Below are 13631 nucleotides of genomic sequence, written 5' to 3' on the forward strand. Positions count from 1 at the left end.
CTTGTGAAAATCCTGATGCGGCCCACCCTCACCTAGATTCTGTCTCCAGCGGCCCCCGGCTGATTTGAGCTTGAGACCCCTGTCCTAAGGTATGGCAAGCCAAAAGTGTCATAAATCTCTAGGAAAAGCACCTGGAGAGACTGAACAATGTCATGAGACTGATGCTTTTGTAGAGCATTTTAAAAATTAATAAATCTGAATCTTCAATACATTGTAAATGAGATCTAGACAGACAACCAGGCTAAAAACATTTGGTGGTAGCTCCTCCCACAAGCTTTTTTAAACCCATTTTTGGACAGTCGTTGAGCAGCAAATTTGATATGCTTCGAAAAAGAAATATCTTTAAAGCGTGTGAATGCAGCTTAAAATGGTAACACAACAGGACAGATGAAAGCTGACTCCACTCTCAGTCTAGATTTGAAAAATGCAAAAAAAAATGAGGGCGGGGCTAAAGGAGACCACACTGCATCTTCAATAAGTGATGGCAGTTTCACCTATTACAATATAGTGTGTATGTAGTGACAATAATATATGTTTATGGTTTCACCGCAGAACTTTCTGTAGAGGTTGAGGACTTTATTCTGTATATAATGCCTGATGGCGGAGCTGCAATATGAGTGTTATAAAGCAAAACAACAATGCTAGCAACAGGGGGATACAAATTCTGACAGTGGAAACATATCTTGGCACAGCACGGGGGTTTGCAGGATCGAAGGGGATCCGTGTCTCAGTGGTAAAATGATGATAGCATCATAGCTAATAAAGGCTAACGTATCAAGCTAACAATCCCGAGTGAAACATTCATTGCAAAACCATCACCAAGAAAGAATTTGTTGGATTCAATGCCAATTGCACTAAACCACTGTTGCCTAACTTCCACTGGAAAGTTGTGCAAGCCATTTTTAACAGCCGAAGGCAATACACCTACAAGCCATGCTAATGCTAACACGATAATGACCGACCGTTACAGATGGGCGGGGCTTTTATACTGGGACTGCAGAGCATGATGATGGGAAACTTATGAAATTCGGACTTACACCAGTTGACCAATCACAACATGCAACTGTAGTACCTCGTTTCAACATGTAGGGGGCAACATCCAGATAGTTTTTGACTCTATTTTCAGGAAGTATTATTTTAAATAGTTCAAAATGTTTCAAAGACAAAACAAAAATCCCCAAAAAAAGTTGAGTTTTTGGTTACCCTTTAAGAATCAGAATATTTTTTGGTAACCAAGAGAAACCTTTTTTTATTGTTTTGATTGGTCATGTTTTGTCGGGAAAATGTCTTAAATAGGACACTAGATTTACTGTTTCAGAGCAAAAAGTCATAAAACATCCAAACGGCCAAAAAAAAAAGCAACAACAAAAATAAATTGATAGTTTAGCCAGTGTGCCCTAGTTCATACAGCCCCCGGTGTACACAGAAAAGTGTCATTGCATTAAAAATGTATCTTTGAGTAGGTCTGGTCCCTGATCATGCAGATTTGATGAAACACTGGCTGACAGAGGACTTCAATCTTTAGCCCCACGAGTAAAAGAGACAAATGAGACACAAAATAACGAAAAGGCCTTTTCTATCTATTTCAGCTTCAGTGGGAAAGCAAATGTCAGAGCTGGATCCACCGACTTTTGTAGATTTGGCTTTAAAGTAGAACATTTTGGCAGATTGTGTGAAGTGAAACCATAAAACAGTCCGTTCAAACACAAAACTTCAGCTAACAGTTGATTATCTGGTAACTATAAACTATCAAGTGCATGTTAACCTGACAACAAATTGAACAATGTGATACAGCCCCTCTGTTGATATGCTCTCAATGCCACTGAGAGGAATGATTGTTGATATATCTCAAACCTGAGTGCAGTTGCTTAGCAGCTGGAACTTTATTGTCCCCCCGTGTTTTTGTCCAGGTGAAGTGAGAAAAGCTAAAGGCTGTTACTGAGTGACGGAACCTGTGATAAGAAAAGACCAAAAAATCACACTGGTTCTCTTCCAGAAATATTCTCTATGCTGTTTCTTTCCAAGAGCCAGAAAGCAGGTTCAGACCGTTGACTGTATATGAGAACTGGACTGACTGAGCCCTCCTCTCGCGTTACAAATAGGAAGTACCCACTGGTTCAAAAAGGCTAAAATCCCTTAGACATATATAGAGAAATAAGTTACTTAGTCATTATATTTTTCAGAATAACCATTCTTGTTCTGATATCTTTTTTTAACATGTTCTTGCTAATCTTATTTTTTCACATTTTTTTCTGTGTTGCAAGTTATTCAAGTTATAAACTGACCAATCAGATGCTTCAATAAAATATGTTTTAATTTACAGTTTATCCCAAGTCTGCTTTTAAAATGGCAGGGGTGTGGCCTTTCAACAAGCTCAGTCCTGATTGGTGAGAGTGGTTGCCATAGAGATGTAGACTCAGACTGACTCAGACCAATCACTGCTCACTAATGTCCACTGGCTCCAACCCTATTGTGAAAAAGTGGTGACTGAATTGATTTCATTTGGTTGGAGCTGGAAGTAAGTCCTTCTGACATCACACTCACTCGGTCCAGTTCTCTTATACAATCAATGATTCAGAATTACAATAACAAATGAGCTTTTTTTAAAGTTGATTTTCTTTTCTAGCTAGATGTGTCTGAATCAGCCGTTTTTTTTTTTACGCCTAATTTGTTCCAACTACATGAAAGGAAGCAGAGAAATGTGCTGCTGACCCCATCTATGACTAATGCACAAAAAACTAAAGTTTAAGCTTTCTGTGACGAATACAAAAAGTACAGGTCTAGGGGAAATAAAATTGTCATTAATATAAAAAAAAAAAACACAGATTGTGGAATTTTGTAGATTAAAAATTAAGAATTATTTGTATATTTCTGCATTTTCTAATGATTTGGTCTTTTTTTCTTTTTTATCAGAATTGTTTTTAGCCATATAAAAATGATCGTTTGATTTACAGGGAGGCACTGACTTTACAGTTCAATTGTTTTCTCTTCAGCCATTTTTCAAGCAATGTATGGAGAGACAAAGGCAAACATTGATCTGAAAAAATAAAAAAAGTTATTTTTTGCATTTGAAGGTCAAGAAATTGGCCAAGGGATTCAGATCTCCTGGGCAACATGAATTTTTGCAGAAATTATCACCAGTTTTTTTAACAAGGTTGTCGCTTCTATTGTTTTTTCACACCAAAGTCATTGTTAGTGGAATGAATCATATGCAACCAAACAGGTGACAAGTTCTGCACCAATGAGAACAGAATCTGACTCTCATTTTGCTGATTGTCTTTATTTATTAGACAACAGATCAACCCTTTCTTCAAATAACTTAATTAATTAAAAACATCAGTTTTAAAGGATAATAATCTTCCTTGCTCTGTCATCAGCTGAACCGTCTCTTGCGCACAGTTTCACTTGTATTGGAAAGCACTCAAAGCTCTGTTTTTGTCGCTCATTATGCACATAATTATTAATATCTGTTTCCTCCGTCAAATCAAATTTAGAGGGAATCTCCATACAGACAAACCCACGCACTTTCACAACTATTTCAGCGAGGTCTTAATATTGTCTTTTTAATATACAACCCGCAAAAAGATGTCTCAGAAGGCCAAGTTCAATCCATTAGTGCTCCCTTGTTTTTATGGGGATGTTTTTAAAGACTTAAAAGCCGTCTCTGTAAAGTGCAAAACACTCACAGTTATTAATCAGCATGCATATACAGCAGCAGTAAAAATTCCTTGAAAATGTTCAAATGCAAATGCCAGCAGACACTGGACTAGAATCCAAATGAAATAAAACAGTGACAACAACTTTAGATTTTGATGTAGAGGATTTTTCAAAGCTTGAATAGAAAATGTGTGAAATGTTTGAAACGTTGCTGTTTTAATACATATCCAGTCTTTTGAAAAAAATGTTCAAAAGGTTCATTTGAAATGTGGGATGTCATTCCGTAACCTCTGCACACTGTGACGCTCGAAGCTTAAATCTGAATGTTTTCTGCAGACTTGCTCATAATATTTTATTTTAATTTAGTCACAACTGCCTTACAAGTGGGCAAAAAATGGGCACATTTTGATATTTTAGGTGTCTGTTTTAAGAGTCCGTTGAGTTTGTGCACATTTGTTCTACAGGCATGTTGCAGGCGTCATGTAGAAGCAAACACTTATCAAGGAGCGCCGTTCACGTGATAACTGTGCATTCCTTGGGTCACCTTGTGTGTAGCCTGATGGTTAAAAATGAGAAAACTAGACAATTGGAGTGTAGTTTATGTGTCCTACATGTCCTATTTATTTATTCATTTATTTTCATAGGGATAATGCATATTAAAAAGCATTACTAGCAATAAACCAGAATTAGCTACAAGGCTAATTTTCATCTGCTGTCCCTGGACTGATGGTAAAACTGTCACCTAAAAAAGCAAAAAAATTAGAAACAAAATCCAACTCAAGAATAAAAACTAGTGCTGGGTTGATAAAATCGATTAATTGATTTGAATTGATCTAAGCGTAATAGATAAATAATCGATCCATAAAAATAGAGATCAATTTAGCACATAAAGCTAAAGCCTGCTAGCTTGATGCTCACATATTATGGGATTTCCCATAGGACTGCTAATGCTAACGCTCAATCAACCTACACATACATTGCTGACTAAATTAATATCTGTATTCACTCACAGGTATAAATTCACCAAACTCTTTTAAGGAAATATTTTTAAAATAACCACTTGTGGTCTAAAGCAACATTTTTTGCTTATTCTTTTTTAAAAAAGTGTGCTGCTATAGTGTGATTGCCACCTAGTGGCCAAACTGAAACATCTTCCAGGAGAAGCAGAACAATGTTTTCAATGTTAATGATCTGAACATTTTTGTTATAACTTCTCCTTTAGAGAATATATGTAATAGTGTATGATATTAACAATCTTATTATTTCATTAATACATTTTACAGTTTGTGAAGTGTATCAGATTAATATAAAGATATTTAAAACATATATAGATTATTAACGTATTTCTAAACAAAAGTGTAAACTCAAAATTGAATTGAATCAAATTAATTAGAGTGGATCGAAAGAATAAGAAAATATCTGAATCGCATCGAATACTTTACAATATTCTTACAGCAATGATGCATTTTATTTTCACACACCTGTTCCCCTTTAGGATGTAGCCGCACCTTTTCGACCCTCTGCGTGCCAGGACAACCCACAGCAATCTTACGGGTCGACCCCCATACGGGTGCATGTGAGTAAGGCCTTAGCTTTGCTGGTTCCTCCCTAAGCATTTGGCTGCAGCTGCAGGAATTATATCTGAAGCCTTTGGTAAGTGGGATGAATCATCTATGTACATTTGCAATCGCAGTAATCTTTGTTCTGTGTTCCGTGTTTAGCTTCACATCCTTAGGCTTCATTGTTTACTCCTAAGCCCTTTAGCTGGTGATTATCAGAGAAATATGTTTGTGTAATGAGCAATTAAAGGCTTGTGGCCTAATTTCTTTTTGTTTTGCTTTTTTTAACAATGATTTTTGTTTTTTATAACGTTGTGCACCAGAATTATGAAGTAAAGAGCATTTTTTTTTTTTTTTTTTGCAAGCAAGTCTGTTTTATATAGCATAAAATAACAAAACAATGTGGAATCTCATGAACATTGAGCTTTACAATCTGATCCAGTTTGTGCTACACACGGCACAAAAACTATTCAAAAATTAAGGCCAATCAGAGACAAAGTGCTCACTGCTGCTCGGTTAGACTCAACCATGAATAGCTGACTCATCACAGTAATATCCAGCCTTGGACGGAATGTAAAGTTACTCCGAAGAGAACGGAAGCATAAGGAGAGGATGAAAGCCCAAGGCAGCGGATTTGTACGTGCAGTTTTGAGTTAAAACGATGACCAGGATTTGAAATATTCTAAGGCCCTGAGTAACCCTGAGTCACTACTTGTCAAAGCAAAATTTATGAGAAATATGCAAGACTTGCTGAAAAAGAAGCAGAAGAGAATGAATCCAGAGACACCTTTTAGTAATTAAAGAGCAAAGATCACCCCGTTACGCTATGAGAGGATTCTTTGTCCCTGCAGATGTAAGATGGTCATAATGTAAGATTTTAACATATTACATATTGGATTAAACATATTAATAATTACATTTTCTTTGTTTAAATGCATTACCGTGATACACATGAACACATAAAGGCTTTTAAGTGTTTATGTTCTTTGATTTACTGTAATTTTTTTATTCTATAAGCCGCTTTTCCCCTTCAGAATCTACTGGAATTACATTGATCGTGTTAAATTTACTGATGAATTTCTGCCACTCTGCAGAAACTATGAAGAAAACAACAGTGTTTTTGATTTGGGCTAAAAACAGCATAATTACAATTAAATCTAAAATAGATCAAAAGATGATGGGAGTGGGACCTTAAAAGGGCCCTACCATGAAAATTCTACTTTTTGAGGTTTTAAATTGATTTTACTGATTATTCCTCACTATAAAGAACCCCAAAGCTGAATTTTGATCCGTTCATGCATTTAAGAGAAATCCTCTAAAAACCTGCACTGTCTGCAGCAGGCCCTCCTATACCCACGAAAACGAGCGGGTGGAAACGTGCTGACATAAGATTGTTTCAAACAGCTCCCTCCAGGAAGGGTCTGTGCTGCAAGCTCCGCCCCCCGGCTTACACAACACTCAATTTATCCCCTTACCAGTGATAATCAGCCAAAAAAAACCCTTTAATTTTAGATGCAGAATACCGTATATATTCCAGCTGTGCCCTGTTTTCAATAAATTCCAACTCAAATAGGTGTTTGTTACTTTTTCTGCGGCGCTACCTTAAGACGCTACCTTAACACCCGGTCCCGCCCAGCAGTGCAGAAGCCGCGTGTGTTTGTGTTGTGAAGTAGTTTAGCGATAACCCGACCTACTAGAGGTAGATATATCATATGTGCATCCATCTTTGGAGAAGTTTGAATTATTTTCGTGGGAGAAATACAGAGAAACACGGATTTTGTCAGGGATGACGTCATGACGCAGACAGCAGCAGCAAGCAGCGGCAGGCGGAGCTTCAGGAATCGAGCCGTTTTACTTCCGGGTAGGGAAAAATTCATGAAATATAACTAATATTTCTTAAATAATTTTTTTTTTAGTGGTCCAAATGTAATATATGATCGTATATATGATATAGTTCACTCTGAAAAGCTTAAGAAAATCATAGTACGGGGCCTTTAAAGGGTAAAAACATCTCATTGTGTATAAAAAATAGTAAATGAAATGGTATTAACTTGAAAGATGTTAATCTTCACACATTCGTTTACGTCTCCAATTGGAGCTCAAAATTCTCTTTGGAGCTGGCAGCAAGTTTTTAAGCATCTTAACAAGCGCAAATGCTGGGGACCATTTGCTTCAAAGCTGTTTTGGTCTGACTGAAATGTCAGCACATCTATGGGATGCTTTGACGTGACACTTCGCACAGACCTTTAAAGTCTTTAAAAGATGAGCTTTTTGACAAAAAGTCCAGCAGACGCAGAATCCTCAGCTCTATAAATAAAGCATCAACTTGTCTTTCTTGAGTTTGCAGTACTAAGGTGATGTCAATTAGTACGTTGTGTTTGCACGCTGGCCTGCGGATCACTACTTAAGCTGCTTAAATGTACACCTGATGGCCGTCCTCTGCCTCAGAATAATTGGGTCAGGGAGATGTATTGACCTGATAGCCAGAGTTTTCTCTCACTGCACACAGCGATTGTGTGTCTTCAGATTAAAAGCCCTGTAGATATAGAAAAAAAACATATTTTCTATAAAAAGAAACTAAGAGCTGCTTCATTTTTTAAAGATGTGTCCCTTTTATCAAGGTAGAGACTAAATGGTATTATAAACTGGACAACAACTCTATTTTCAAATTAAAGCTTGCAGAGAATTGAATATATTCCACTTTTTTTCTTCATTAGGAAGGTCAAAAAACACAGCCAGGCAGTTTAAAGACATTTTTTTTGCCTGTTACCATAGAAACCACAACTGCTTTCACTGGGTGGCCCTGAAATTGACCAAAAAAACGTTCTTTTTTTGTATGTTTTAGGACAAAAACAGAGCATGCAACTTGAACATGCGTATCAAAATGAGTGAATGAGTGCTGATGGATGTTTGGATGGGAAGCCACCAGATGAACGATCACTTAATGGATCTAAATGCAAATCATTTTTTGATTTAATTTAGAGGAGAAACCATAAATTTACCAGCAGCTCCAATCCCAAAATTAAAAGATTCATGTAGCACATCTGGAGTTTCTCTTGAGCCCCACCAGATCCAAAGATAAAACATAGTGAAACCTCCTCCTCCTCCACTGCTGTGAGGGGATTATTTTCTGTCATAAGTGGGAATTTAACCCTCAGCTCCCACACAACACAACTATTCTCTGTATTCCCTTCCTCCCTTCCCTCTGCTCCTCCGCGACTCCCCGTGTGCCTCCTGAACTATGATGTTCTGTTCCCTTTGGACTCTATTCCATCTCCTGTCCCACTCCCCCACCCACCCTTGCCTCATTTGATGAATATTTCACAGGCCAGTAGAGACAGGCCTCCACCTCCTCCTCCTCTCATCCTATTCCCAGACAGCGTCCGGCTCTCATAAACCTAAAACTGGAAGACGCGACGGCAACATAGTGCTGAATAAGCACACAGCAGGAGAACAAGCCTTTCAAAAAAGAGGAAGGGTGTATTTATGTATTTATAGAGCACATATATACATCTTTATTTGCCACTCAGTTATGGGCTGAAATTCTGACCTGCACTAACCTTATATAACTCTGTCACAGCCTGAGTGAGCTGGAGATACCTTAACTCAAGCAGACGCTGCTGGAAGGCAACAGAAAGCAGCACCTTTGTAGCTGCTGTGGCTGCAAAATCGATCAATGCTTCAGCAAAACCAGGATCTCAATTATTAAGAGTTTGGAAGAACAAACAGTAACATTTGTCTTCTTTATTAAGTGATTAAGACTTACGCTTCATCCTCAGAAATATTACAGTATTTTGTTTTACTACAAGACACATTTTTTCTGTAGTTTTTATAGTAAAAGTACATTTTATCATTTCTGTTTTGGCAGAAATGAAAACGTTAAAATATTCATTCATTAAAATTTAAGAAAAAAGTCAGAGCTGACAAATTTTCAAACTAAAATTTGACATTTTAATTCATACACTTTAAAGTTTATCAATATTTTATCATCAGTTTTGATGTGAATGAATCAGTCATTTTAACTTTGAAGGGAAATCTCTTTTTTCCACAATATTTTTATGGAAATTGCTTTATTCTGAAACAAATAATAAAATTTAGAGAAGTCAACCTTCTGTAGAATATTAAGCAAATAAAATAATTTCTTGGTGTCCTATATATATCTTTATTACTCAGACTCAAGGTTAATTTGCCTCAAGAAACACAAAAAATAAAAGAATTAAGAATATAAAAAATAAAGCATTAAGGATAATACAACTAAAACAATTGCTGACTTAAAGAAATTAGTCCCCCTCAGGCGAAAGTCAGTTTTTAACATGGATGTGTGACATTTTTCTTATGAAAGAAAACAAATGTAATAAGAAATAATTTCATTTTATTTCCGAGTATTTCTCCTTTTAAACCGCAGAAAGTTTGAAAAAAAAATGTCATATGGGGACTTTAAAAGTTTAAAAGAGGCGACCATACACCAAAACCTCCAAATTGTGGACTGGTATCTAAAAGTCTGGTACAGTACATTGGCAAGAGTTCAATTCTCAATTAGACTACTTTAGAGTTTTAAGAGAGGTTTATGTTTTTGGATAAGGAATCATTAACATGTACTTCTACCAAAGACACAAGTTTGTACAGAAGCTTGTCATAGAAATGCCGTCTGCTTTTTGCCATTTATAAGAAAACATTTGCTGCCTTCTTTTGGCTTCAATGTTACAGCTTTGACACTTTTTGCGTCAAAAATCTGAAAAAGTCCTCTTTTGCTACTCAAAGACATTTTAAAACCATTGTAGTTCTGGGGGACAATGTTTTTATTTGTCTGGAAATGCAGGAAAAAAATCACACCTTTATTTACTTTGGTTTACTTTCACATTGCACTCTCAAGAGTGGACCATACAACCTGATAAACATAATGCAGTTGCACTAGCTGCTCATTTGGGGCAGTTTTACTCAAAAGAAGATTGGAAGGACAGGGCATTGTCAAAACCTGCTCTAAAATAATTGGTCTTAGACTGATGGACCTCCCCTCTCTGTGGAAGGAACAGGTGCTGAAGAAAGCCAAGAGCATCCTGGGACAGCCCCAGCATCCTTTGACTCCTGACTTGGTTTAATCATAGTGAGCTCAGTTTCCTATCAAAATGAACAAAGTGATCAAGCAAAGAAGGAAATGACAGTCGACTCTGTTCTGTCCTTTATTAAAATGAATATCCGCGTTGTCTTTAGCAGGAAGATGCATCACTCCTGCACACTGGAGGTAAAAATCAAGAAAATGACAAGAAAAAGATGATTAAGGAGTCCTGTGGTGAACAGGTTACCTGATGAAAAAAGCTTCTACTTTAATGTGAGATGTGAAAATCATGACATTTTCTTGCTCACTTTTAAAGTTACAGACACAATCTCAAAAACCGGCTTAGAAATATGGACAGTTGGCTCATTAAATTTGAGGTAAAGTTTATTTTTGTGGTATAAATATGACTATCATACTACAATGTCTACACACAGTGAACATACTGTACATAAAAATGCTGACACTGCTTTCAGATTCTGATGTAAAACTGTTCTCAGCTCGCTAACGCCATCCGTTGTGCCAGAGCTCAAAACGCCGCACTCGTGTCTTGATTGTCACACTCGCCCACAAATCTCCTGTCAGGCTGTTTGTGCCAGCCCTGTGCAGGTCCCACGCTCGCGGTCTGCAGGGAGGAAATGCCAGTCAAGCACAGAGACCGTCACAACAGCGGAGAGGAGCAGTGTGAAGCCTGTTTGTGCAGTCCAGAGTCACGCACAGCAGAGTACGCACTACACAATGACAGGCATTGTTCACGCCGAAGAGGATGGCGCCTCACCAGAGGATTTTACGAGAATATCAAACCATAATCCCAAACATAGTTGATACTTAAAATACAGATGAAATGCAATAGATAGGTGGAAAGTGTGCAGTTTTATACAACTTTAGAGTGAAATAAGAGCATTATAGAGGGAAAAATCCTTAAAAACAAAGTCAACTCTTGTTTCTTTAATGCTACCCTCAGCAAAAAGTAGCACACTTGAAGTATACTTGAGTATAAGAGTAAGCATACTATATATAGATGTAGTGTAGGAAGTACTGGTATACTAACCAAATACTTCTTTCAAACTAAATTGGAACATTACAAGGTAAAATGTAAAAAGTAGGTATACTAACTCCCTCTTAGTATATGTGTAGTACACTTAAATAGATTATTTTTCGTTATGGGTAATCCCTGAGTTAAAACTCTGCCAGAGCTTTCCCTTTGTTGTGAGAAATATGTTGTTTTCTCACAACAAAGAGTCTAAGGAAGCTAAACTGTTAGGATATCACCTGTTGTGTCACTTTAAGGCTTTTATTGGAAGATTTGATATTTAGGCAATGACAGTATTATACACAGGAGCATACAAGTAATATATAGTAATCTTTGCTCCTCTATTATAAAATGATTTAAAAGTGAAAGTGCAAAGCAAGCAACAATTGATCAGAGCTTATTAGGAAGAAAACACTTAGATGCATTGTGGATCATTGAGAGACATTAGAGGAGAACCCACAAGTGCCTGAGCGTGATTGGTATTTGGTATATTCTTGAAAATATTGTGACAGCTTTTTTGTAAACATCAAAGTTCTTCTTAAATCCTAAAACAATATTGCTAGAGTTTGTCTGTCTGTTTGTTGCTGTGGTTTATTTTTTTTTTGTCCATGAACACATTTACTGCCGGGCTGTGGTATAAGCCACGTTTCCTTTCCCCTGAGAGTCTGCTTGTTTCTGTAGGTGTACGAGTTCATCTGAACCCTGATGAAGACCAACCAACCAAGCCAACATCAAGTAATAGCTTACTTGCAAGTGAATCCTAATGTGGTTCACAACAGTGTGAGTGCAGGGTAATAAACTAAAGAGAGTTCCATATTTTTTGGAATATTACTCGCTCCAGAGTCTAAGTCGCAGCAGCAAAAATAATGCAAAAAGAAAAAAAATTAAAGACCAAAAAATTAAATTACTTATAAGTCGCATTGGAGTAAAAGTCGCATTATTTGAGAAATGTATTTAACACAATATGGGAATAGGAACGAACATTTTATCTTGAAAGGCAAATCATATTAACGGAATAGATATCAAGACTGAATATATGTACACTTCTACTACTGCAACATATTGATACTTATTTAGCTTCACGAAGCAAAGGAGGAATCTAGTATATTACCTCCACGTGTATAAATTATTCAGACAGTCATAGCATAAACTATAGGCTAACAAGTTAACTAAGCTTTTATATCACTTAAAATCACTAAATCCATTGAATTCATCCTCCTCTGTGTCGCTTTTTGTATATTACTGCCAAGTCCGGCTAAGACTGAGCAGCACTTCTTCTTCGTTGCTGTCAGCAGCAAATACTGAGACACACCTATGGTGCCCTCTAGAGGTTGTTGGTATTAAAAAAAACAAACAAACTCACAACTAAGTCACACCTGAGTATGATTCTGCATTCACACTTGGTGTGTTCAAGAATGAGCTTTACTTGGTGTCATGAACGTGCATTCAGCCAGTGGTGTACAGCCCAGACATGCAGGTAGCAGCAGTTAGAGGATTCTTCTTCCTTTGTGTTTTCAACGTTTATTAGAGCTCGTCCGCAACCTACAATAGGTAGAGGGGCGGGGCGAAAAGTCAAAGCGGTGCAAATCCCACAAATCTTGCTTGAGTTTTTTTGCTTTCACAGCTCTATTCCTATAAATGTACTTCTTGGTGTCATATTAATGCCACCAGGCACAAACCACAATTACTAGTTTCTCCCTCATATTCGTATTTACAACTGGTACCTCTGTGTTTTGAATCAATGACCACAATACCTCACTACCAAATCCAAGTACATGATTCGTCACAGTGCCGTTTTGCTGCTATTCAGCGTAAAAATATTTAACTGGATGAACTGTTAGCATACAATCAATGAACCCTGGATTTGTATCAAGAGCCCGCGACCAGACTTAAGACTTGCATAGCAATTCGCGATCATGGGTGCTTTGGACGCGGAATCCCGAAATTCTGGTCTGCCTAGTAGCCACTTGGGTCTGTATGCACCTTGAGTGGCATACACCCCCAGCCAAGCTGTGCAAAAAACACAATTTATACTCAGTAAATACAGTACATTACTTAAATCCTGTGTATTTTGAGTTGTAAAAAGGAAACAGCTTGTGTCACAAATCTCAAATAGCAAGTGTCACATTCTTTGAGCTGTGCGCTTAATTTTTTTTTTTTATAAGTTTGTGTGCGCTGTTTCCTTTCGCTCTGGAGGAACTGTCACTCCTAAAACCGACTGATTGCTGTCTGCTGACAGGTATCAGCTGCTTGATTGAGCCCGGCGGACTGCACTGAGCCGATCAGTCGCTGCAGTTCTGAAAGTGTGAAGACCTTTGGCAGAGGAAGG

The 13631-nt window shown here is 37.4% G+C and overlaps 1 protein-coding gene and 1 long non-coding RNA gene across 5 annotated transcripts in view; one reads left to right on the plus strand and one right to left on the minus strand.

Moving 5' to 3' along the window:
• The window catches only part of LOC112159379, a 51146-nt gene that overhangs the window by 14447 nt on the left and 23068 nt on the right, over positions 1-13631 (plus strand). Inside the window, exons 2-3 of one of the 3 annotated variants that reach the window (XR_002921469.2) lie at positions 5153-5233; positions 13542-13631. This is a non-coding gene — a long non-coding RNA (uncharacterized LOC112159379). Of the gene's footprint in view, positions 1-5152; positions 5311-13541 lie in introns of all 3 variants that reach the window. The other 2 variants (XR_002921470.2, XR_002921471.2) reach the window with 2 other exon arrangements.
• Positions 1-13631, minus strand: part of LOC112159376 (acid-sensing ion channel 1) — a 71618-nt gene that overhangs the window by 10028 nt on the left and 47959 nt on the right. The gene's annotated exons all lie outside the window — the stretch shown is intronic.

Source organism: Oryzias melastigma, linkage group LG7 (genome assembly GCF_002922805.2).
Source record: "Oryzias melastigma strain HK-1 linkage group LG7, ASM292280v2, whole genome shotgun sequence".
Taxonomy (NCBI): domain Eukaryota; kingdom Metazoa; phylum Chordata; class Actinopteri; order Beloniformes; family Adrianichthyidae; genus Oryzias; species Oryzias melastigma.